We start from the raw sequence: 27260 nt of genomic DNA, 5'->3' as shown, positions 1-27260 counted from the left end.
CAGGATAGGCTTCCCTAAGAACTAAGTTTTGTTTGGACAGATCAATGAGTTATTTTATCTTATTTTATTTTGGGGACCAGGGATGCTTTTATGCTTCTAATGAAAGCAAGACTTTGTCCCCAGACAGACACATGAATATACACATACAACTCTAATAGCGTTTTTGGTCTTTCACACCCTCCTGAAATCCTTCCATGGGCACAAGGATAAGACTTTCTAACCAGATAAGACCCTCTGCTTGGCTCCAAACCTTCTTCTCTCCCCACAGGTTCTGCCTTGAGCCTTCAGATCCAGCGATTCCGCCTCCTCCACACCCAAGGGGCTGCTCACTGAATGAACCCAGCCCCTCTTCCTGCCCACTAGGAGGTGCTGGGTATGGAGGCTTTAGACCTGTGTCTCAGATGCAGTAGCCACTAGCCACATACAGCTATTTAAATTAATTAAAAATCTTAAAGATTAAATGTTAAAAATTAAGTTTAATCAGTGTTTAAAAATAAACTGAATTTTGTTTCTTGGCCATACTTGCTACATTGAGATTGTTCAGCAGCCGTAGTGACTAGTAGCTAGGTATTGAGCAGGTACAGAACATTTCTCTCATCCCAGAAAGTTCTGTAGGACTGTGCTGCTTTAAGACCATCTGGGACGCGCACAGGCTTGACCTGGCCTTATGTTCACCCCAGAGCACTCTGCTACCTCCTAGTCCTTTCCAGTTTCTCTCTAAAATTTTCCAGAGCCTCAGCAGGAAGACGGAGACCAAGTTGCATCATGATTTTCCCCATTGACAGAGTAATTCAAATTCAACAGTATTTTCAAACACTTCTTTTAAAAACCAGGTCAGTTACAGAGAGGGCTTCTAAGGGCGTTTTAGATGTCAAGTTGGGGACAGGGAGAGGAGAGGCTCTTGGTCTTCAAGTGGAAATTGGTTTCTTCTAAAAACAGTCCACCACTCAGCCCTTTCTGACCAGGGAAGAGACCTGTCCTAGAGGGAGCTGGCCAGAAGAAGGCCTGATGTTGAGGCCTGTTTGGTTCTAAGGAGCTTAGATTCCTTGGAAGAGCAGTTAAGGGGGGGAAGGAGGAGGGTGAAGGGCCACAGATGCTCTTAAGTGGCCTTCTCACTGGCAGCTGGACCACATTTGGAGTCTCTCTAAATTTCCTTGCACAGCTCCTTCACTGTTAAGTATCTCCCCCAAGGCCTGGCCCCATCGAGGAAGGACCGGAAGGCTCCATCGAAGGTTGTTTCACAATCTGACCTACAAGGCAATTACTGCAGCAGTAATTACTCTGCAAACATTGGCTCCATGGTGCTGCTGGCCCTTTAGTCTGAACTCTGGCCAGGGAGTGGGCAGGGTCAATATTTGATCAGAGGCAGAAGAGGCCCTTTAGCTCCCCCCACACTGCTTGGAAGATGGAGTCAAGAAGGTTGTTTAGGTTTGCCTGTTTGCTCTAAAGAACTTAACCTATTCTGAAGAGCTTTTTGCTCTCTTCCTTATTCATCTCTCCAGACTCTCCACCTGCTTACCCCACTGAGGGTCACACTCCCTTTCAGTTCTCAAATAGCCAGGCTGAGGATGGGCAAACAAAGTATAATCCTCAGTCGCTAATAACTGGCCTTGAAATGAATGTGTATGTTTGCATGTATGATGTCATTTATGGAGAGTTAGAAGATCAATGCATTTTTAGAATTAGAAGAGTTTAATCTCAAGGCCCTCACCTTGCAGGTAAACATCTGTGTTAATTTTTCTATTCATCAGATTTATACAAGCTTTAATTTGGTTTGATGTCCAGAGCAAACCTCAACTGAGGTCAGACTGGGGTGATCCTGGTGTGTGCCCAGGATCAACCTGGGTGTATAAAATGAGGGGGGGGTGGTTAGTGTCTCTCTTGTAGGCTCTGTCTTTTAATGATCTAGGCAAGCTCTGTGTTGTTTGAGATTATTGACACTAGACTAATGGCAAGGGGACCAAAGCCTGGGGACGTACCTGGCCAAGTTCCAAGAACAGTTTTGTACCACGTATTCTAGAGACTTCCGGTGCCCAGTGTGGCAGTTCTAGCTCCAGCAGTATGACGAGCTATAGATCATTGTGATTGCTCACCCTGGACAGAGGAGAATTTTGACCTTGACTGAGGTCATCACCAGTCCCAGGAACACACATAAAGCCATACTGTTTGCCATGGCAAAAATGGGAAATAGCTTCAGTGACCAGCTGTAGAGGATTGCTAAGTAAACTGGGGTATTCCCATTCCACTTTATACAATAGTCAAAACAGTGAGATTAATCTCAATTTTGTGGATGCATCTCCAGGAAATGTTAATGAAACTTGCCTAATACAAGTTGCAAAACAATATTTATAGTATGACAGCAATTATGCAGAAACAACAAAAAGATCTTTTGCAAGTACATGTACAGTGTCCATGTATGAATATTTTTAAAAATGTAGAAGAATGCCCTCCAAATTGGTAATAGAGTTATCTCTGGAAATGGTTTGAGGACATCAGTGGGAGAAGGAGCTCAGTCAGAGAGGAACCTTAGCCTTATTTGTAATGTGGTTTTTTTAAGAATCAAAAATTCATATATAATTTGCAGTATTTAATAATTTAAAAGACACCTATGGGGGAGGTAGAGTAAGTGGGCGGTCTAAAATAAAATATATCTCTCACGGTCATTACTTTGTAATGGGACAGAAAACACACTGGTTTTTAAAAAACAAACAGATTAAAAACATACCTGACGAGAGAAAGAAAATTAAAATAATGATTAAAATTACATTGCTTCCTATTTCCTGAACCATCATTCTGGGTCATTCGTATGGAGTACAGCTGGTTAGAACTCATTACAGCAAACAGCAAACCCCAGGGGTCTGTTCATATTATCTTGTCAAACTGGAATCTAATCCTCTACTCAAATATTGCTCCAACCACGTGAGCTGTGTATTGGGCTGCGGTTCTTGCATCATAACAAAACACACTGGGTTGCTTGGCTGTAGAGCACAGTGCTTAAGGGCCGGTACTCCAGGGCCAGGATGGTCAGGTTCCAAGACCAACTCCAGCACTTACTAACTGTATATTATCTGTGGTGAGTTCTTGAACCTCTCTGCACTTCGGTTTTCTCGTCTGTTTTATGGGGATAATAAAAAACCTGCCTCATGGTAAGTTTTACAACCAGAAAAGTTCTTCAAAATAGGTTAAGAATAAAATGAGGAAACTCAACCCTGGCTGGTGTGGCTCAGTGGATTGAGCACCAGCCTGCAAACCAAATGTCGCCGGTTCAATTCCCAGTCAGTGCACATGCCTGGGCTGTGGGCCAGGTCCCCTGTTAGGGGCGCGCGAGAAGAAACCACTCATTGATGCTTCTCTCCCTCTCTCTTCCTTCCCTTCCCGTCTCTCTAAAAATAAATAAATAATCTTTCTTTAAATAAATAAATAAATAAATAAATAAATAAAATGGGACAACCCATATAAAGAAAGTCCTTAGTATCGTGACTGGCATGGAGACCAGACAGGGAAGCTGAAGCCTCACCAGTTGGGCCTTTAGAAACTTAACTACAAGAGAAGATAACTGGACATGACCCACTCCATCTGAAGGCAGAGGCTTCTTCCTGTGCCCCATTTATATGGGCTTCACTTTCACCACATAGCTCAGGCTGCTTCCAGGTAGGGGAGGCAGCCAGTGGTGTTCAGGGTTTTCCAGATAAATACTTTCCCCTCCAAAGTGTAATTATCAACCCACCTTTCTCTCAGCAGCACTGTTAGGAAAACACTGCTTTTTAAAAAGTAGTTATTGGCTGACAGTGTTTCCTTGCTCTTGGAAAGAGGCATCATTCAGATCCCTGATGGCACACAGGGGGATTCCATGGGAGCCCTGTGGGCCTTCCAGTAGTTTCTGAAATTCTGTGTCTGGTTTCCCTTCCCCTTGGAAGCCAGCGCATGTCTCAGCCACTCCCTTCATCTGGCCCCTGTGGCCCAAGGGTGAACTCCAGCTCCCTCTTGTCTCCTGATTTCCCCTCTGGTAGATTCTGTGCAGAAATGGACTGGGGATAGGGGAGGGCGGTGGGGTGTCTCTTCTCCAGGCGGTGTCAGGAAGCGAGAGCCTGGTGAAATGGTAGCCCCAGGCCACTCAGGATGGAACGCAGTTCACCACTGAGTTGGAATCCTGGAGTTACTTGGTGCGTGGCTAGAGTGTACTCGAAGTCCAAGCAGATGGAGTTTGCACAGTTTGCATGGTGACCTCTTTTTGTGCAGTTTCCCCAACCCTGTGGGTGAAGCAACATTGTACACGAGGAGCCTTGCAGGTGCAGAATCAATGGAGGGGTGGTGGCTGTCAGCAGAGTACATTGGGGCGGGCCTGCACTCATCTGTGCATAAAGGGAAATAAGCCCCAGAGAAGGGGGCAGGGAACCAGAACCACCTCCAGTGGGGGCGGGGCTGCTATCAGGAGAACTTTCCACTGGGCAGAGCCTCAGGATACCGAGAGAGGAGAGAAGCTTGCCTGACCCTCAGCCCACAAATTAATCTTTTCCTCTGCAGATGAGATCTTGATCTGTGAGCACCTTTTTAGGTACCTGTGCTTATGGCCGGTGGTCTGTAGGTGATCCAGCCACATGCCTCTAGGGAGTTCTAAGTGACGTAAGGCCCTGTCAGATGAGATCCCTGCTTGTGCACCAGGAGGTCAGGAGCCAACTCTGCTCTTTGCTGGGCACTCAGCCTCTCTCTGGGACCAGGGTGGGGAGGCCCCTTTGTGGACCCTGGGGAAAGTTAGAAGAGACTGTCTGTTGGATATTAAACCTTGGCACTGCTCATTGGCTCTGACCTCTGGGTGAAGTGAATGTGGGCATGGGGGCCTAGCAGGCTGCCTGCTCCCCCAGTGACTGTCCTGCAGGGCTGACAAAAGCATCACTTCAGGGAGAGAAATCAGCTGTGTGCACATATCACAGCATGGAAGGTACATGCTCACCAGCCAGCATTAACCATATCCACTGGGGAATCCGAGTGGAACTGTAAGTTTTACAACCAGAAGACTCTTAGAAATGATCAAGCAGGGTGGTAAGCATTGGGGATTCATGCTGCCACTGTCCAGTCATGCCCACAGCAGGCATCATTGATTGATCACGGCACGTTGCCATCCTGTGCCCATGGCAGACATTGGTCATCCATCATGAGCCCAGACGTGGCCTCTGAATCTTTCTAAAAATACAAAACTAATTGTCTTCAGGAAGACACTACCTATCAATTGGCAATGGCACCTTGAGATGACACTTATTGTCCACCCTCCGATGTAGGTCATTTCCTTTATTTGACAGATGAGGAAATGAGGCTCTAAGAGAAGTGACTTGTCCAAATTACAGGGCCAGCAAGTGGCAGCAGGACTGGACCTCAGGCAGTCTAGCTTCTAGTTTGTTTGAGTTTGGAGTTCTAGGCTCCCGTGCTGAAGTCCTCTTACTGTTTTTGGCTGAGGAGGGCAGGAAGCATTCCTGAGGGAGCTCCTGGCGGGGGAGGGGGGTCATTCACCCTCCCTGGAGAGGAGATACCTGTGCAGAGAGCAGATTTCTCTCTAGCTCCTAGAAAGTTCAGACAGCACCTCTTTCACCAGTTCGGCTGCCTCCTGGAGTTTAGCCCACATGCCCTGCCCACTACCACCCACCTCTCTCGTTGGGTAATAAACCCCAGCTCTGCCAGAGGCAGCGTGTGAGTCAGGCCACACCACCTGCATGACCACTTGGAGATGCACACCTTGTTTTCCCAGCATAAGGGTGTCATGTCAGGGTGTGTTTGCATGTTACGTCTGGCTGCTTCTATCACCTCCTCCTCCTCTGATCCCAGGTTAGCTCTGCCTCGTCCGGGCCCCTATCTCCCCTTCTTTCTATATAACCAACAGGAAGGTTGACTAGAAAGCTGGTGGGGGAGAGTGTCCCCCTCCAAACTGGAGAATGGAGGGAAGGAAGACCTTTGGTGGTGGCCAGGTGAGTGGTGTGTGTGTGTGTACATAGTACGTTGTGTGAAGCCTTCAGCTGTGACTAAGTCAATCCCTAACCGAAGGAGGGAATTTCAGGCCACTTTGGAACAGTGCCAGCTATATGCCTGGTGCTAGGTTTGGTGCTGGGGACCCTGTAAGGAAAAGTCAGGGTTGTCTTGGGTGGAAAAGCCAGGCTGTCAGCCTTGGCGTGAGCTGGAGCTGCCAGCTGGTGGAAGAATCGGGGAGAAGGCTCAGAACGGGTGAGCTGCCCAAGGCACGTACCTCTGCCATCAGGCCCGCGTGCTGGGGGCAGCCCAGCCTGCTTGTAGAGGCAACTCCTGGATCTGGGGCCTGGCAGTCTTGGCAACAGTGGCTTTAGCTTTGACTTGTAGGAAGCGAGGCATGTGGGGCAGCCGTGGCGATCTGTGAGAGCCTGGGCTGTGACTTGTTTGAGGGAAGAGTTTGTTCTTCCTTCCGGCAGGCGAACTGCCGCCATCTGGGTGACCCAGAGATGCCAGCTGCAATGATTCCCTTCCCCAGATGCCTGCCACCCCAGCTCGATCCCAGCCCCCAGGGGATGATAGGGTCCGTGATTCTTGCCTCTCAGGATGGTCCCTCGGACCAGGCCATTGTAGGAGCTGTTGGAGAGTTGGCACTGTTTCCTTCATGACCTCGTTTAGCTGGAGCCAAGGAGAAAAGATTTTAGATTCCTCTGAGACCCCCACAGTGGGTGACAGCAGGCTCTCAGAAGAGCTTGTGGGATTTCTGCTGCCAAGTTCCCAAATTTCTGAGTGGGGCAGTGTCTCGTAGTGGTGGGAAACTCAGGTTCTATCCGACAGACTTCTGTGGGTGTGTGCCTTAGCCCCACCCCTTACCAGTTGTGTGACCCTGGACGATTACCTAACCACTCAGAGTCTCAGCCTTCTGATCTGTGAGGTGGCTCTAATTGCAGAAGCTGCTGAGTGTGGTTGTGAGATTTCCAGGAGATCAGGCTCAGGAACCTTCCCCACTGAACCTGGAACCACAAGGGAACATCCTTAGGATGGTGGTCATTCCTGTTGTTGCCTCTGGCCCCTCTGGAGGGAACAGGGGCGCAAGATGGTCCCCTGTGCTACTATGTCTCTTGAGCCTGGACTAGGGGGACATTGTCCCAGCCGTGAATGGGTCTTAGCCACCCCTGAGCTGCAGTAAATAAATGCTCTGGGGCTGGCCAGGAGACAGCCTGAAACCCAGGCCAGGGTTTGGCTCCGTCTGCTAATTATGGAGCATTTATCTGGTGCCCAGCAGAACAAAGTGGCCAGTTCAGCTACACTGGAAGTCTGAGCTCAGTGCTGGCGGGGGGCTGGGGAGGAGGCTAGGAATGGGGCTGGGGGGGGGGGGTCCCTGGGGCTAAATGGACCACATTCAGATATACCTTAAAAAAAAAAAATCCCAAACCAAACAGGAAGCATGAGGCTGGTGTATGGGCTGGAGCTGAGACGCCTGCAGAGAGGATGGTTCTGCGCGCAACAAGCAGCCATTCTTCCCGCTGAGACAGTGCCTGCTGGTCTCCCTAGGGGGCATCTCTGCTAAAGGCCAGCTTGTCTGGCTCTCCAAGGAGACGGGTTGTTTATCCTCAGGTTCTCATCTTGGAGTCTGTGAGGAGGAAGCTTCAGCGGAAGGGTGGAGGAACCCTTCTGTGTGCATCCACTCTCCCTTCATCCTTCATTGTATTGGGGTGGGACCAAGATGGGCTGATGGACCCAGAAATCTCCACATGTAAGAGGACTCAAAAATGTGAAAGTCTGTCCTTTGTTTCATGTACTTCGGGGAGTAGCTGGCTAGTCCAGAACATCTGGGTTTTTTGGCCGTGAAGTTCAAGGCATGGAATGAGGGAGCTGCAGAACCACCTTCTCTGCAGCAAGCAAGGTGGCAGGATTCCGACCCAGCAGTCTGGTTCTGGAATCCACTACTAAATCACTCTTGTCCATAATTGCCCGTCATACATAGGATGTGGCCCCTACATGGGCCAGAACGCTGCAGAGGTGGCCTGGGAGGCCCTGGCACCTCAGAGAAGAGAGGGGTGCTTTCCCTCTCTTGCCAGGAAGGCTTCAGAGCATGTGGGGCTGGACCGGCTGCTGGGGACGGGTGCTGCCCTGACCCCCACCTTCACTGGGGAGGGTGGGGCTGGGCAGAGAGAGAGAGAGCATCGCGTTCTGTGAGGATGTTCATTTTCTTTTCTCTGCTTGTGAGTCTTGGGTTCTCCCTGTGGCCTTCTCTCTGTCTTTCTCCAGTTTCTCTACTTGTCTCTCTAGCTCCCCCAGGGTCTCTGAGTCCAGGCCTGTCTGCAGTGGCTGTCTGCCTCTCTTGTGCTGGTATATATCTTTGCCAGTCTCTCTGTCTCTTGTTTGTAGGTCTCCTAGCTGGATGTTGCCACGTCCCAAGCAGGTGTCTGGGAGAAGGGCCTATGCGGGGGTCCCTGACTTCGATGAGTGGGAGGCTTGGCAAGTCTGTACCCTCAAGGCAAAACTCCATGGAGGGGTAGGGGCTGCTTCCCCTTTCCAGGGGAGTGTGGAGCCTCTAATTAGACCTTTTTCTGAGAGTGGCCCTGTGTAGGCATTCCTTTTGGAAGCAGGTGATAGTTTTTGTGTCCTGATGGGAAGTCTACCCTGCCTCCAAGGGACACCCATGATGGCCAACCATTGGCTATTTCCCCTTCCAAAGAGATGCGACTGCATCCTCACTTCCCTGTCCCATGCTGTGCCCAGCCCCACGGTGCAGGGGGCTTGCAGGGCTCCCAGACCCCACCCAGGCTGCCCCTAAGAGGAGGGCGCACGGAGGGCAGGGATCTCCCACTCCTGTTTCCCCTCTTCCCCTTCTCTGGCTAGATGGGGTCTCCTGGGTCTTATCTGTCCATTCCATCACCTAATCCCTTCTCGCCCCACGCTAGCTGTTCCTCTGTGGCCATGCCTGCCGCACCTCTGTCCCCTGCTAGAAGTAGCTGAGCAGTGGGCATTTGCCCAGGAAAAGAAGTGCCCTTTGTAGGGTCACACTGGCCCCCAAAATACCCTACCAGCTGTTTCCGTCTGAATCAGGTAGGGCATCAGGAATAGGCGTGGGGCAGGGCTCTGCCCTCCCTTGGGCATCTTCTCCAAGTGAGGGGCAGTTCTCTCTGGTCCAAGCCTCTGTCATGCACTGGAGGGTGGTGGTGGATGAGCACTGACCATGTTTGTTGAACACCTGCCAAGGACACATCACTTGGTTCAGGGTGGGGCTGAAGGAGTGGGGACAGATGGAACATGAGCTGACCTGCAGGCTGACTCTTCAAGGCATTTCTCCTTATAAGTCACATAAGTGCTTGCCCCTCAGCGTGTTCTAAACCCAGCTCCCTTCTAGAGCCCTGCCTCTCCCTTCTCCTCCTCCCTTCCCTCTCTGTCAACAGTACCACCTCTCACCGCTGCCCCTGTGGGTCCCTCCTCTCAGCCCTTGGGCCAGGCCCTGCTGATTTTACACCTGCGTCCGCAGCGTTCTTACCAGGACCCCCCATGCTCCAGTGTGGTTCCTTCCCGCCGCTTCTCCCCTACAGATGGTCAACTTTCCTTTTTTATTGGGTTGGCTAAAAAGTCCATTTAGTTTATTCCATAAACTAAAAGACACATTTTTAATTTTCACCAATAATTTATTGATTTAGATATTTTGAGTATGTCGGCTATCTCCCACGTGGTATAACATTGATTGTTGTCAGTTAATGTCTCAGTTTGATTGCTAGCAACTTCAACTGGTCTGCCTGGCTGTGAAGCATCATACAAAATTTCACACCTTCTCCATACACCACGTAAATCTTTTTTCTTTTTTTTTTTTTTTTTTTTTTGCGTTTCAGTTGCATTTTCACCTGTCCTGAAATAATAAAGCATAATATGCTGAAAACATTGTCTGTTTTCTTCCATTTTCAATATTAAAATGGCTGCACAAAAATTCACCGATTTTTATAAGTTTGTTTTTTAATGCACGCTGTTATGACAGCTGTCACAATACACCCTAATAAAATTGTTTCAAATGAAGGTCAAGACAACTAAGTGCTACTAGAGCCATCATACAGGAAAAAAAAAAAAAAAAAAAAACGAACTTTTTGGCCAACCCAATATTTATTTTTAGTTGTGAAGAATTTCAATCCTAGCAGACATCAGTGGACCTACTCCCAGGTTTAACAAATGTTCACGTTTTGCCGCATGTGGCGTCAGATACTTTAAAAAAAAAAAAAAAAAAAAAAAAAAAAAAACATGGTGCAGATAGAGAAGGTGCCAGATCAATGCTAGACTCCCTTCCTCCTGCCCTGGGTCTTACCAGAAGGTGGGACTGGAGGTGGGTGTAGGAGAAAGTTTGGGTAGACTGAAAAGGTGGTCCAGGCAGGGAGATCTGCATGGGTGAAGGGGTGAGGCAGGACTTTGGGGGGCACAGCCAGGGCCAGGGAGATCCCTTCTCTGGAGGATGGAGCCTGAGAGGAGTGGAGGCCTGCACACAGGGGCCCCGGCAATCCTCAAGCAGCCACGCCTTTCTCTCCTTGCACTTCCTCCTCCTTCCGAACCTCATCCTAGGTGGGCGGCTGCCTTGTTTATGAGGATGCTGAGAGGAAGCCATCACCTGGGTCAGCAGGGCTGCCACCTGGCCAAGCAACCACCAGCTGAGCACCGCGGTGGCTAGAGGACACCATGTTCTCACCATGCCCTACTGGGGAATTTTTCCTACCGAATTTCCCTGTTCCCTGGCAGGAGTCATGTTTCCCCCCACCAGGAAAGCCTGCTTAAACAGAGCCTGGGAAGCCCGAGGCTGTCCCTGGGTGGCTTGTCTCGTCACGTGGCATGCATCACAAGCCCCCCACTTCTAGAACTCTGCCCGAGTTTTAGTTCTTGCTTTGGGGATTTTTCCCTTTTACCATCTGGACCCCACCTTGTCCTGCCCTTCTGCAAATGTGAAGAGACGCTAGGAAGTCCTTGGCCTAAGGGTCCTCTAGAAAGGAGACGTTTTAAGAAAAGACTCTGTGGGCTAACTGGCTGACCTCAGAGACAGGGAGGGAAGCCATTGAAGCAGAGGGTGCCCAAATCAGCCCTTGATGCTATCAGGCCAGATTGGGACCCATGGGCTTCCTGGGTCAGTTGTTATAATCACCTGAGGTGCCAAAGGGATTCAAACCCATTGGGACCACCCCAAACCTGGTGAGTCATGTCTCATATCCAACCCAACAGCAAGTCAGCATGTCTTCTCAGACTTCCCTCAAAATGTAGCCTGGGTCCACCCTCTTCCTCTCTGTTTGCTCTGTCCTCGCCCTGGCCCAGCCCCGTCATCTCCCACCTGGGCATTCAAATGCTTCTTCAGGGATCTCCCCACTTGCACTCTGGCCTTCCACCAAGAAGAGTGAACTCTTAAATAAATCAGCTCACATCACATCCCAGGTGATAACCTTTCTGAAAGACTTCCTTTCTTTTCAGAATGAACTCCCAACACCTTACCCTGCTGCAGGCTCTGTGCGATGGGCCCCTGCCCACTGTTCCGGGCCTGTCTCCTGCCATCCTCCCTTCATTGGCTTTCAGCTCGCCAATCACCCTCCTGCTTCTGGAGTACAGAGCACAGAGCTGCCTTGAGGCCTTTGTCCTTGCTGTTTGCTCTGCCTGGAACTCCCTTTCCCTAGATCTTCCAGCAGCTGACTCCTGGGCACTCAGGCCTCAGCTCGTGTGCACCCTCCCAGAGAGGCCTTCTTGACCACTTCCTTCTAGAGCTCCCCTCAAAGAGGCCCCCTAGCCCCGTCACTGTGGTTACATTATCACATGCTATTGTCTTTTACACTTATCACAATCTATCCTCATCTTATTTCATTATTTATCTGCTTGTTTACTGTCTCATCCCTGCTAGAGTGTGAGCTTTAGGAGAGCAGGACCTTGCCTGACATTAGCTTGTTTTCCCAGTGCCTGGCACAGTGCCTGACACATAGCAGGTGCTCAAGAAATCATTGAATGAATAAATGAACGTATGGCCAGCTGGAACTGAGTAGAGTAGTCCTATCTCATCCGTGGCAGATACATTCCAAGACCCCCAGTGGATGCCTGAAACCGCGGGTAGTACCAGAGCCCCCATATGCTATGTTTTTTTCTCTACATATATATACCCGTGACAAAGTTTAGTTTATAAATTAGACACAGTAAGTAACAATAATAATAAAATAGAACAATTATAACAATAAACTGTAAAAAAGGTTATGTGTATGTTGTCTCTGTCTGATAACTGGTCTGATAACTGAGGTGACTAAGGGACTAGCAGATGGGAGACATATAGCGTGGATATGCTGGGCAAAGGGATGATTCACACCTGGACAGGACGGAGGGGGGTGATGAGAGATTTCATCTTGTTCCTCAGAATGGCACACATTTAAAACTTATGAATTGTTTATTTTTGGAATATTCCATTCAATATTTCTGGGCTAAGGTTGACTGGGGTAACTGAAACTGAAAAGCTAAATGGTGGATAAGAGGGGGGACTACCGTGTAAGGGAATGGGGCGAGAGAGGCCTGCCCCCTCCTCCACTCTAAAGGCAAGTTCTATCGTTTAGCTCCTGATCCTCCTTCTGTGTGCCTGTCTTTACTAATAGGCGTGCCTTGCTTTTGGGAGCACTCGAGCAGTCTTGTTAAAATAGATTCTGATCCAGCAGAATATCCAGCTTGATATTTGGCTTTTCCATCAAGCTCTCAGGTGATGGTATGGCTCGTCTCAGGATCATACCTTGAGTAGCAAAGACATAGATATTGCAAAGGTACATTTCAAATCCTTCTCCATTCCTTTCTTTTTCTTCCTTCTGTGAAAATGTGATCTTTCTACCATTTACTGTAGCCCTTTGTGACCAGAGGGGGATTTGGCCTGGCAAATTTGGATTCTGTGTGAGGAACATTGTTCCAGCACTTTTCAGAAGTTGCCAAGGGGGGGCTATGGGTTGCCTCAGAGAGATGGTGGGTTCCCATCATTGGAAGGGTTCCTGTGAGCTCAAATGGTCATATGTCCGGGGTGTTGATGCCTGTGTGGGGAGGAGCTGGCCCCTCCCTATAGTTCAACTTTGTGTCTTTATGTGCCTTCTGCAAACTTGTGGAACCAGGATCTCAAGTTGGGGCTCATTTGTTTATGGTGGCTTTTGTAGGTCATCTGGCAAGTTTTCAATCCCCACCCTTTTCAGTCTTAACTGGGGAATGCTTGGCACTCCATACCGTGTGTGTGATTTGGTGGGTAGGGCAGGGGGAGGAAGGGTGATGGCTTGACTTTGGGAAGAGTTCAGTCATGTACAGGAATGTAATACCTGACTGGATTGGATCTAGGCGATTCTGCATTTTATATTGTCTTCCGTCTTTCAACTTGATTCAAGAGACCTTGACTGAGTACCTTTGTATTAGTCAGAATAGGCTACCTGCTGTGTAGCAAACCTTCAGTCAGTCAATACAATAGATTTTTTTTTTTTTTTTCTTTACTGTGTGGTTGCCCCTCACTCGTGCCCCCAACTGGGGACCTGATGTGCAACCTAGTAATGTGCCCTGACTGGGAATCGAACCTGCAACACTTGGATCACAGGCCGACGCTCAACCCACTGAGCCACAGCAGCCAGGGCTCAATACAATAGATTTATTTCCTGCTCATGTCATAGATCAAAACCAAAACAAATTACCAGAGGGTTCTGCTCCAGGTAGTCGTTCAGGAACCCAGACTGTCCCATCTAGTGACTCTATCCCCCATGGATCTCTGTACCCAAATTTCTGTAGGGAGATCTTATAGGTTTTCCAGAGGAAGCACACATCACCTCTACTCATATTTCATTGGTCAGAATTCAGTCACAGGACTGTACTTTTCAGCAAGGGAGGCTGGGAAATGTAGTCTAGTTGTATGACCAGCTGTGTGTCAGACACTGATTGACAGTGGGCATGTCAAGGCATAGATGTTGTCTATAAAAAGCTCACAGGCTTTTGAAAGGAGACAGGTGTATAAACAAGCAATTACAATACAGTGGTACATGCAGTTCTGAAAGTGTGACCAAATGGCAGAAGCAATCTAAAGGAGGGAGTAAATTAGGGATAGACGTATACAAAGGTTTCAGAGGTGATGGCAGCAAGAGATCATATGGGGCGGGGCATTCCAACTGAGCGGAACAGAATGTGCAAAGGCACAGAGCTGTGGAAAAGCATATTATGTTGGGGGAGCACTGGAGGCAGGCTGTGCAGTATGTGGGGTCATGAGGCAGTGGCAGGATATACAACTGGAGAGGTCAGTCAGGACAGAGGGCATGAATTAGACCTGTGCCTCGTGAGAGGCAGAGGGCCAACAGAGGGCATGAAGCTAGAGATGAAACCATCAGATGGGAGCAGATTGAAGCAGCATTAGAGGTGATACCTGCTTAGTGCCCTCCTGACCAGAACCTTCAAAGAGGTTTCATGTGTGTTTAGGTCTCTTAGCCTCTGAAGTTTCTATTGGGGGAGAGAACTGGGGGCAGGGGCAGGCAGGTGACCTACCCAAGTCATCTGCTATAACAGTGCTCCTGGCTGAAACTCCCTGGGCCTGCCTGGCTTTTGCCAGGTCCACCTGACAGTGTGGGCCTCACTGGCAGCTTGCAGTGTCTTTGAGGAACCTTTCAGCACCCGCTCCTGAGGTTTAGGATGGCCCAGCCACTGTCAGCTGCAGGCTGACTCCCAAGCAGAGGAGAAGGCGAGCTCTTGGGAAGTGAGGGTTCCGTACTGACAGGGAAGGGCTGGACTCCGCTTGGAATCCCAGCCTTCTTCTTTCGCCTCTTCTTTTGTTTTTTTCCTTTTGCCCAAGACTTTGAGTGGGTGGAGGGAGGGATGAGGATAGGGCCTGGGAGCACACTGACCCATTTGGAATTGAGAAAAAGTAGGGAAAGGAGTTGCTTGGAAAGGGGGAAGGAGGAAGCAAGGATGTTGGATTGTCGATTAGAAGTGTCCCACTTGGTTTCTGTCCAAGAGAATGCAGCGTCAGGGGAGCATGCTGGGGACCAGCTCTGTGATATCACTGCCCTGGACAGCAGTCTGGGCCCGGGACCACTGAAGGTCCCTCTTGGCCTCATCTCTGCCAAGAATGTGCTATCTTTTTCCCAAACTTTGGCCTGAATTTGATCCCATGGTGTCTAGGGCACTTTGGGGACTACAGTTCTGGGCCATTTGCAGGGATGATCAGGATGAAAGGGATTAAGAAACACTAGCTCTGGGGGTGTGGTTTAGCCAGAATAAGAGGTGGAGGTTTGGTTTCCTTTATTCCCTCTCCACCTTCTTTAGGCCTTGTGCTCTTCGTGGATGGTCCTTGGAGGTCCATGTGAAAGAGAAAATTGTCGGGAAGTTTGGGGGTGGGGATTCTGAAACCTAGGGAGTCTCTGGTGAAGCTAAGGAGAACAAGAGACCCCCCCCAGGAGGGAATGGGGTGACTTTAGTTAGGACCCTGCTGGAAAACGTGCTCTCTCTCTCTCTCTCTCTGACAGAGACTCATCTTAGGCTAGCCTCTTTCTATGTGGGGAAGTATTACTGCCAACGCCCTGGGCTGGTGCCAGCATCTTTCTGGCGATCTGTCTTACGCAGAGATGTCTCTTTCACCACTGTTCCATTTTATGTCCTGGGCTGATTTATCTTCCTAGAATTCCACTTGTGCAGGGTTACTCCTGATCAGCGTCCTCCAGGGGCTCCTGATGCCAAAGGAGGAAGCCCAAGCTCTTCCTTCAGTTTCAGATGACCCCCCAGGCCTGCCCCTCACACTGCCCAGCACTCACTCTCCTGCCCCAGCTCCTGGCTCCTATAGCCCTGTACCTTCCTGGGGATGAGAGGAAAGAAGGGTCAGCAAGCAGCCAGGGCTGACACACTGGGCAGCTGAAGAGGATTGGAGTGCAGCTCCAGTTCCACACTAGGAAACCACGTTTCAGGCTCTGGGAATCCAGGGGAAGCTTTATGTGTTCTCCCTGAAGCCAGGCTCAAAGCTGATTGAATCCAGGATCTCTGACCCAGCCCCATTGGTCACTGGCTTTCCAGGTGGTCGGCTACTTTAGCATCATGCCCTCCCCCTCCTGGCCAAGGGGAACACAAGTGATCTCATGCTAGGACAAAGAGCAAGAGCCTTAAAACAGTGAAGGTTGTGAAGTTACAGGTGAGGGACCCTAAAGTCCTTTCTGCCTTGACAGTGAGGGCCGGGTGACCTGACTGACAGCCCTAAGCAGCTCCCCAAAAGCAGAAAGGGCTGCAGGAGAGCACCAGAAGCAGGAAGATACTGCTGGAGTCTCTTCACCTTGACCCTGTTTATCAAGCACCGATTCACCTGTGTTATCTCATTTAATCCACACACCACCATGGTGAGAAAACTGGGTCCCAGAGAGGTTAAGTGACATGGCCAAGGTCATGTAGCTAGGAAGGAATAAGCTGCAATTCTGACTTCACAGTTAAGCATTCCATCACTAACTACAGTATTAAAATAGTGGTAGAACAGTGCTAAGAGAGGCATCTGCTTCTGATAGTTTCCCCCATTTCTGACATGTGTTAAAATGCTTTATGTACACATTTTCCCTTTTCAACTTCTCATCAGGCCCCAGGAAGGAGAAAATAAACTTGACCCTATTTCACAGATAAGTAGTGTAGGCTCAGAGAAGTGAAATAGGAATAATTGCATCTGGCATTTGGCAGCACCTTTTCACGTGTCTTCTCCTTGGATCTTTACAGCATCCATGGAGACAGGGCAAGTATTTCACAGATAAGGCTGCCGCTGCCTGGACTGGACTGGAACGTTCCTCTCTTAATACCCATTGAATGTTGTTTCTCTGAAGGCTGTGGGTCAGCATGGTTGGGGTACATGGATTGAGACCAGTGGTAGTTTCAAGGGGACACATGTAGCCACTGGTTTGGACACCTTTTAGCCTGCAGAAGTCCCCCTGGGATGGCATTGTCCTGCACACCTTTGCTTTCCTTGCTCTGCATGCATCTCACAGTGAGTGTTGGGCTATTATCCCAGGCCCCGGTATATTAATGTGAAACACAGCCCAGCCAGCCCCCAAGTACCTGATGGGCTGCTGGGAGAGCCGGAGGCCTCCTCCCTAAGCCAGGCCCACGCACACCAGCTGGACAGCTCCCATGGGGACCCTAGACACTAATAGCCATGCCAGGCCTGGCCAAGACACCTCTCAGATTCAACTTCACCTCATGGGCTCCCTGCTGCCTCTCTGATCAGGGCTATAGTTTCCCAAGCACTCTGCCTGGCATTGGGGACACAGCCTGGCGTCATCATAGAGTGATAATGATGACAGTAATGATAATACTAGCTAACGTTTATGGGCACTTAATCTGGGCCAGGCTCTGTGCCAAGCACTTCACACACATTTTCTCATTTAATCCTCTCACCCACTCTATCAGGCAGATTCTATCATTGTCCCCATTTTACAGATGAGGCAACTGATTTGAATCCAGATCTGACTATCTGTACACTATTTATTGTTATTATGTACATTTTCCAAAGTGTTGAGCAGGCATCACTGTGAGTTCAGGAAGAGACTTTTCTGGTAGTAGAATATGGGCAAGTCTTTCCTCGTTTAACAGCAGGGTTTTAATGTGCATTGGTGTTATTGGTTGGAGTCTTGCGTGTCCCAGCCCCCAAATTCAAATGTTGAAGTCCTAAGCCCTAGGACCCCAGAATGTGACCTTATTTGGAAATAGGGTTCTTGCAGATGTAATTAGTTAAGATGAGGTCATACTGGGGTAGGGTGGGCCCCTTCATTTAATGACTGATGTCTTTATAAAAAAGAGGAAATTTGGATGCAGACAGGCACACACGGAGAACGCCATGTGAAGATGAAGACAGAGATAGAGGTGATACTTCTCGAAGCCAAGGGACGCCAGAGATTGCCAGCAAACCATCAGAAGTGAGGGGAGAGACATAGAACAGATCCTCCTGCACAGCCCTCAGGAGAAACCACCCCTGCCAACACCTTGATCTTGGACTCCTAGCCTCTAGGACTGAGACCAAAAATTTCTGTCATTTAAGCCATTCAGTTTGTGGGTACTTTGTTACAGCAACCCTAGCAGGTTAATACAGTGGGAAAATACACACATACGCAGGTTAATATAGTGGGAAAATACACACACATACACACACACACACACACACTCACTTAAGGTTGTTGATAGGTTCATCTCAGATAGCAAAGCAAATGACCAATCCATCACCAGATCCAGCTGCTGTAGGCAGCAGTTTAGTGAGTGTTACTACTTGAGTAGGCATCTGGGGCATCTCTCCTGCCATCCCACCCCCCACCCCAGAGACTCCAACCACATGCAATACTGTCCTCCAGATGAGTTCTGGAAATGACTCTTTCTCCACCTTGTCCCATTTCTAGTGCTTTAAAATGTTCTAATTCTGCCTGTGGGTATCTGTTCTTATCCAGCTCTGATGCCAACCATATAGTCATCCCCAGCTTGCTGGAATAAATTATCAAGAGCCTCCGCCCTGGATCCCATCACTTTCTCTGACACATGGTGACATTTCATGGAATCCATGAACAAGTCCGTTCACTCCGACCTGACTGCTTCATGTAGCAGTCCTGACCCTCCCAGTGCCAAGCTCTTGTATATGCCATTTCTCCCTCTGGAAAGCCACCTTCCCTTTTCTGCGGCTATCCTTTATTTGTGTCCTTGTCTGAGAAGTCTGTTTTGCTCAGCCCAGCCACACTGATCTCATCCTTGCCCAAACTTGCATGGCATGGCTTTTCATGCCTCTCAGCAGGCTGACACTCATTCAGCGCTACTAGGTCAATCCCTGTGCCCTGGCTCTCCCAGCTCCCAGTCGGGCCAAGGACCGTGACTTATACTCTCTGAGTCACACTAATGCAGTGCAGGGGGCATAGTGGGTAATGACTTGATTGGAAAGGGATTTGAAGAAGTGAAGGCTTGCATGTTTTTTAGAAAATGGTCAGGGAAGACCTTCTAGACTTATTAAGGACTTTTGGAAGTTGGACAGGCCTCCCTCTCAAAGCTGGGGTGTGCTGTCCTGCACCCTGAGTCTTGGCTTCAGCGTGGTGAAGGCCCATGCCCCAGCAGCCAAATGCAGCCAATGCATGCAGTTGCTTGCCAGGGTGGACAAGTCCTCTCTGCCTCCTGTCTCTCTCCCTGGCTGCTGTCTCAGGGATACTTGGAGTGTCAGCTCTGTTCCCTAATGGTTGTAGTGATTTTGCCAAGAAAGTCTGTATCGCTCATGTCTACTCATCCTCAAACTCACCTCTTTTTTGGAACTTTCTGAGTAACTGCCATGCTGCCTCATGCCTATGTCGCTCCTTTCTGTTTATAGAACACCACCGCATCCTCTTGGGGTTCTCACATCCTCCCTGTGAGCTGCATCATCTTCCCCAATTGTGTGGCCAAGGATAAGTGTTTTGTAATGGGTCATTCAGTCAGCCGGTGCAGTTTGGAGCCCTGGCTTAAAAGTTGAATCCTCTGCTTCACGCTCTTCCCATGGATGCTGCAGGAGAGAATGCTTAACGACTCCTCCTAGTCCGTGCCATGCTTTGCAGCCGTAGGATCTTATCCTCTCTCCCCACCCCTGTTTTCTCTTTATTATGGTAAATATACATAAGATAAAACATACTATTTTAAAAATTGTGGTAACATATACATAATACGAAATTTACCATTTTAGCCTATTTTTTTTTTAAGTGTACAGTTCACTGGCATTAAGTGCATTCAAATTGGTGTGTGACCATCATCACTATCCTTTCCAGAACTTTTTGATGTTATTTTCTCTTTTAAGCCTAGTGTGTTATACCTTCTAGGGGTTAATTTCTTTTTAATAAGAGTGTAAATGACCTTTAGGTCCAAAGATATGCATCTCTCGAGGGTACTCTTTGATTTTGTACATAGTTTTATATTGGTTGTGAATACTGATGGTTTACTTTTTTCCTTTTCAGTCAGTCTGTGTGCCTCTCATTTCTTTTTCTTGTGTTAATATCTTGGCAAGGATCATTAGTACCATAATGGATAGAAGTAGTGATAGTGGGCAGCGTCCTTCTTTTGCTTCTTCACTGAGGATTGTTTTGGGTAGACAAACATTTTCAGAATAAAAAAGCTTATTCCTATTCTTGTTTGTTAAATTTTAAAAACTCATAGATGGATATTGAGTTTTATCAAATACTTTATCTGTAATGTGAGACCAATCATACAGTTTTTATCCTTTATTTGATAATGTAGTAAATTATATTAATAGATCTTCTAATGATGTGCCATTCTTATACTGTGAGTGAACTTTACTAGAAATGTAACCCTAATGGTGAAACTTCTGACTTCTTTCTTCCATTGAATTTATTCATTCAGATGGTGGTGGTCAAGGGGCCATATTGCCTGGGTTTGAATTCCAGTTCCACACCTTGCTAGTGTGGCAAACTATTTAATCTCTCTGTGTTTAGGTTTCTTTTTCTGGAAAATAGCATAATAATAGCGTAATAACTTTTCCTTCGAAAAGTTGGTAGGAGAATTAAATGAGATAAGCACAATACCTAACATAAGGTTCTCAATAAATGTTACTTTTACCATCAGACATGTACTGAGCACCTGTTTTATACCAGGACCTGTGCTAGATGCTGGAAACTCCTAGTTAGGGGAACCACAGGACCCCATTAATCACCTCTTGCTCTAACATAATTATTACCAGCACTCACTTTAACTCTCAAAAGCTTCCCAGTTGGCATAATAAATGATTTGTTCACCAACTGATAGATGAAAAGATCTTCATATTGTGGATGTGGAGGACTTGGCTGGACTTAGTCCATACTTGAGCTTCCCTAATGTGAAGCAAAGCTGTGGCTGGAGTCAAGGTCGAAGTTCCTCAGGACCTCACAGTGTCACAGCCTTCCCCTGTCTTCTTGTTTGCATTTTTTCCAACAAGAAATCTTTGTTGTCATTATCTTTGGTCCTCTAAGGGTAAATATGTCTATTTTTCAATGGCTGCTTTTAAGATTTTTCTCTATATTATTGATTTTGAGTAATCTGCTTACGATGTGCCTTGGTATAGTTTTTTTTTATGTTTCTTGTCTTTGGAGTGGGTCAAGTTTCTTGAGTCTGTGAGCCCAAAGAAGAAACCACAAAGGAAATTTTAAAATATTTTGAACTGAATGAAAACATATTGATTGAAACACATGAAAATTTGCGGGTTGCTGCTAAAGCACTGTTCAGAGAGAATTTTATATCTTTATATGCCTAAATTTAAAAAGAAGGTTTACAATCAACAATCTAAATTTCCACTTCAAGAAAAAATCTAAAGCTAAGCCTAAAATAAGTAGAAGGAAAGGAATCATAAAATGAGAACAGAAATAATAAATTGAAAAGCAGAAAACCATAAAGAAAACAAACAACCCAAAACAGGCTATTTGAAAAGATTAATAAAATTGATAAACTTTTATCAAGAATAATCAAAGAGAGAAAGCGAGAAAACACAAATCCATATCAGGAATGAAAGAGAAGCTATTACTTCAAGTTAAGCAATAATAAGGGAACATTAGTAACAATTTTCTGCCAATAAATTCAATAAGTTAGATGAAATGGACAAATTTCTTGAAAAATTGAGCTTGCCAAAGTTGACTCAAAAAAAAAAAAATTAAGTGCCTTTATAGCTATTAAATAAATTGACTTTATAATCAAATACCTTCCTGCAAAGAAAGCTCCAACCCAGATAGTTTTACTGGTAAATTCTATCCAACATTAAGGATGAAATAATACCATTTTATACACAAACTCTTAGGAGGAAGGAATGTTTCCAGCTCATATGAAACCAGCATAATCTTGGTATCAAAACCTGATAAGGACTTCCAGCGAAGATGGAGGCGTAGACAGACACGCTGCGTCTCCGTCCAAGAAAAGAAAGAATACAACTACCTCAAAACTAGAAACAACCAGAAGTTCCAGAAAATCAAACTACATGGAAGTCCAGCAAACAAAGATATAAAGAAGAAATACTCATCCAGACAAGTAGGAGGGGCGGAGAGGATGCAGTGTGGTGGCAGCAGTGGTGGCAGCAGCGGCAGGCTGGCAGAAAGCACAGTCCCACGTTTTAAAAAGTCAGGAGGGACACCTGGGGACATTCCCAGCTCCTCACCAGACTACACAACTCTCAGTCCTAGCACCGGGGAAAATCAAGCCCCATTGCTTCTGACTGTGCAGACCAGTGGGGGTTGGGATGGAGGCAGAAACTGCCGGTCTCTCAGTGGAGTTGGTACAAAATAGACAGGGGGATGTTAAGAATAATATAGGAAAGGGTGAAGCCAAACAACTTATATGCACGACCCATGGACATGAACTAAGGGGGGTGGGATTGCTGGAGGGAAGATGGATACTGGGCAGAGGGGAGCAAAGGGAAAAAAAATTGGGACTACTCTAACAACATAGTAAAATATACTTAAAAAAAACCTGATAAAGACATTATAAGAAAAGAAAAACCAGAATAATATCCATAATGGACATAGATGCAAAATTCCTCACAAAAGTATTAGCAAATCAAGTCCAGCAGTATTTAAAAAGGAAAATACATCCTAACCAAGTCATTTATAGTGAGCTGATGCTCTCTACAAGGGTGCTAATGCCTTTCAAAGAGAAAGAGGCTCCCCATGCGCAATGAGAGAATTTAGACAAAAAAAAAAAACACATAAAAGACTGTGAAGTACTAAAATAGGGAATTCAAACCAGGAGAGCTTTTTGAATTCAAAGAAAGGTGGTGTGAGCTTAGACTGGGATGGTCTAAGAAGGTCATCCAGAGTAGATGTCGCTTGATAAGGTCACCAAAGAAGGAAGAGAACTGGGAAGCACATTTCAGGCCACAATGGATGAGAATGTTAAGGAAAGCCACACATAGCACTATTGTCCCTCTCTGTCTCTGTGATTCTTCCTGATGTGTCCCTGGTATCTACCACAGGGACTGGTAAGCCCTCACTCAGTCAGTAGACTGGACAAACCAATGCAGAGGTTTCCGTTGGTCTCTTTATGGTCAATCCCCAGGGAGATTGGGTGCCATTGCCTCTTTGTAAAGGGAATTTCTAGGTCAGGGTACCACCAGATTCTTGTAGTAATGTTCCCTTTGTTCCTGAGCTGAAAAAAGTGGATTAAGGTTTGAGGACTGGAGCCCAAAGCTGGAGTTCCTGGGACCTCCACCCTCTTGGAAGAGCGAGGAGTTAGCCTCTTGGTTTACAGATGTGCCCCAGCTGGACCCGGGGCCCACACTTCTCTCTCCTCTCCGGTGTTTGTTGCTGTTCGGGCCTGCCTTAGAAGAGCTGCTGACTCAGCCTTCTCTGGCGGGTGTGGGGGCGCCTGGCTCTCGGAGCCAGGCTGTCCTGTATCTCTCACACTATCCACCCCTTAGATAAACAGCCCGGCATCCTCCACACACTGAGAGGTTCTGATGTGGTTGCAAAGGGCTGCATTAGCCGAACGCCTCTCTCTCTAGGAAGGACCCTGGCAACGGGCCCTGCTTTTTTCTTCTATCCTGAGTCAGGCCTTTGCTGGAGTGACAGGAGAATCCACTTCCTGCCCCAAAAGGTGGCCGCAGCAGAAGTCTGTGCTGGGCGGAGCCTTCCTTCCTCCCTGCCCACGCACCCAGGCTTCCTCCTCACGGAAGGCCTGGGGAGGCCTTTTCAGGAGACAGCCTCCCTTAACCTTTCACTGAGTGTTTTATCTATCGGACCCAGCCCTGCAATTTGGGCACCGACCAGGCTACAGGACCACTCTGCAGCCTGCCTGGCCTCCCCGGTGGGGTGACATTTGGATTGTATATCAAACATGGCCCCAGATGTTTATTCTTTATTCCACCGCCCACCGCTCTGCCATAGACGCTGAACAGTGCAGTTTGCGAGCCCCCCACACTGAGTAAACTCAGCTGGGCCGCCTTTATTTGGTTTGCTCTGGAGTCTGAACAAGGGGATTTGCTTTCTTTGGAGTATGACCTGTGGGCAAAGAGAATATGGCAGGCAGCTGGTTAGTGGTGAGCCTCAGGGATGACAGAGAGGACAGACACCAAGGCTCTGCTGGCTCAGCAGTGGTGGTGGGATTAATGACAGGTGTGGCTTGGCTCGGCACCTGAGAGCTAGGGTTGGAAAGGAGCAGGCCAGCTGGGTGCTCGTGGCTCTGGACAGGACCTGTAGACGGCATACTCTCAGGAGACGGGCTCATCTTGGCCCCAGGAGGGCCCTGTTTAAGCCAGAGGTGGGGGGAGAGGAGAATCTGTAATGGAAGAAGGAGAGCCCAGCTGCAAAGCATCCTCCGAGGAGCCTTTTGAGGGAAAACTCAAATCTCCTGGGCTGACAGATGACCCTAGCCTTCCAGGTGGCTCAGGAACCCATTGAGGGGATTTGGACTGCTCTTTAGCGGGAAAGGCACAGGGCATGAGACTGTCACTCTGCCAAGCTGGCTTTACCTCCTGCAGGAAGCCTTCCTTGACCCCCTCCTTCAGCTCTCATGTCCTCATCATTCTCTGTCACTCAAGAACTTGTCTGTTTCTAGCACCAGGAGAAAGGTTCACAAACTTCTCCATGGGGCCCAGGAAACAGCATTTTTAACAAACATTCACACCCTCAGGCAAATCAGGTATGGGCAGATTTCAAACTATACTTTGAGGATCGTCTTGCTGTAGAGCAGCCTGTCCTAATAGAAATATAATAATCTGAACCACATTGTAGTTTAAAATTTTCTAGTAGCCTCTTAAAAATGTAAAAGAAAACAGGTGAAATCATTCCTAAAGCATTTTTATAAAACCTGATATATCCAAAATATCATATATCATTTCAACATGCAATCAGTACATAAATTGTTAATGAGGTATTTTGCATTCCTTTCTTTTTTGTTTTTTACTGTTTTAGAAACTTGGTCCACAGACCAGCAGTTTTAGCACCACCTGTGAGCTTGGTAGAAATGCAGGATCCCAGGCTCCTGCTGGACCTACTGAATCAGATCCTGCATTTTAATGTGTTGGCAGAGGCTTCATATGTGTGCTGAAGGCTGGGAATCCCTCTGCTCTAGATCTAGATCGTGAACTCCTTCATGGAAAGACTGTGACTTACCTTCTCCGTAGCACCTACAGAGGGCCTAGCATCTAGCAGGTACACAGCGTATATTTTGGAAGAAAAGGGCTGAGTGCTTGAATCCTGCCTGCCCCCGCCTACCCTTGGCACCACGTTTCCTATGCACTGTTAACGAGCATCTCAGAATCTTAGATCTGAAAAAGAATTCAGGAGTCAGAGAACAAGTGTGTGTCAGACCTGATAGGAAATTTCAAGTTTTTGTAACCTACTCCCTTTGAACCCCAACTTGGGTAAGTCCCCCAGTTTGTTAGGCAGAGCTGGTGACCTTCTTTCAAGAGAAATGTGGTTTGAGAGGGCAAATCACATCAGGGCATGTTACTGGGCCTGCCTTTCTCTGCAGATGTCTCCATACTCTTCCTCAGGGATTCTGTGGAGCCATTGCTCAGAGGTCCAGGTCTGGCCTACACATAGTAGTTACCTGTCTGTTTCTCAGTCTTCTTCCAGAAAGATTTAAGGCACCTATAAATAGGCTTCAGTTTCAACAAATTGAAACAAAAATGGAAAAAGTAGTAAAGAGGTGTACATGGATGCGTGGGCTAGGATCTTCACTATAGTGTTACATATAGTGTTGAAAAGTTGGGAACAACCTAAATATCCAACAGCAGGAAAGTAGCTAAATATACCACAGCCCATCCAAACATTGAATTCTGTGTCACGATTAAGAATGCCGCAATGGAGGTATTCACGGACGCGGGAGTGTGCTCATTACATAGCGTAAGAGTATCGCCGAGCTCATTTTATCTACGTGCCTGGAATGTCTGGAAAGGATTTATGTCCCAAAATATTAATGCTGCTTTTGCAGGGGAAACGATTTTGAGTGGTTTTTACTCTCTTTTGGATTAACCACTGCTTCTCTAATTTCTAGTTTTTCCCCTCGGTGAACGTGAATTTTTGTATGATACAGAAATAAAATTTACAAAATAAAAAATGGGCGAGGAAAATCAGAAAAAAGAAAAAATGTCAGAGTCCTACTCTGTGTAGAATTCATTTGAAAATGTTTCAATTTTTTTCTTAAGTCCTCACTACAAGTTTATAGCATCATGGCACAGTGGCCCTGTTTTCATGTAGCAGGTAATTATTGAGTGTTTGAGAGACAGACCTAGGGTTTGAAAATTCACAAGCCAGCTTTTCATAAATTTCAGCCTGTGTTCAGGGAAGTGAAAATTAATAATGGTGCAGAGTCTCTGTTTTGTTTTGAATGGAACCCGACAATGACCCGCCCTTCATGTATGGGCTCTAAATAGCCTGTGTATGTTGGATAATGATTGTGCAAGAGGGAATCTTAAAGTCACGCGTTAGAGCTGGATGGATGGGTGGATGGGTAGGCATAGTGCACATGCGCACACATGTGAAATCAAGCACAGGACCACTTTCGCCAGCTCCAGTGCTAGCACTTTGATCCAAGCCACAGTCAAAAGGGTCCTTTCACTCTGTGGCCCATTCACTGCCCTGTAGCTCAAGCCATCCTCTTCATGATCTGGGAGGTCCTGCCTCTTGGTTCTTGTTGCCCATACCTGGGTCCCTCGCTCGCTCCCCTGCAGCCATGCTGGCCTTTCCAGGCTCTTTGCACTTCCTCTTTCCCCAGCCTAGAAACACTGCACTTCCCTGTCCCCTTCCGATGTGGCTTGCTTCTGCACTTCCTGTGGGTCTCCGCTGAATTGCCCTCTGACTCGCCTTCCTCACCACCCTGTAGTAAAGAACAACCAGGCTCATTTTCAACACTTACCCTAATTCATTTGTCTTCATAGCATTTAGCCCCCCTCCCCCCAGCGTACATATTATTTGTTTACTGCTTGTCTCCCTCCACGAAAATGTAAAAACTCTGAGGGCAGAGGCTTTATATTTTTTCTTTACTGCCCCTTTATTAGTGCCCAGTGCACCAAGTAGATGCTCAACTAATACAATATTTGAAGGAAGAAATGGATTCAGCTGTCATGTGACTGATCTTCCTCATTTTACCAATGAGGCGCCTGAGGGTCAACCGAGGGAGTGCCTGGGCTTTGCTCAGGGTCACGCAGCTGGGCCCGCAGGGCGGTCCGCAGGGCTAGCCCCGCCCTCTGCACTCCGCCCAGCTGTGCCTGTGCCTCTGAAGGGAGATGAACCACTCACACAGGGGCCGCAGCCCTGGCCATCCTGTCTTCTGTGTGTTTTTCCAGTTTATACAGAATTTCAGCCCAGAACTGCAGAAGAAAAAAAATACATTGTTCCTCCAGA

The 27260-nt window shown here is 47.6% G+C and overlaps 1 protein-coding gene across 2 annotated transcripts in view; it reads left to right on the top strand.

Moving 5' to 3' along the window:
- SH3PXD2A (SH3 and PX domains 2A) overlaps window positions 1–27260 on the top strand; it is a 220794-nt gene that overhangs the window by 54402 nt on the left and 139132 nt on the right. The window lies entirely within an intron of this gene.

This window comes from Furipterus horrens, unplaced genomic scaffold (assembly GCF_987537825.1).
Source record: "Furipterus horrens unplaced genomic scaffold, mFurHor1.1.pri manual_scaffold_5, whole genome shotgun sequence".
Taxonomy (NCBI): Eukaryota; Metazoa; Chordata; class Mammalia; order Chiroptera; family Furipteridae; genus Furipterus; species Furipterus horrens.
Note: the sequence above shows the minus strand (reverse complement) of the source record. Positions and strands in the feature narration are given on the sequence as shown.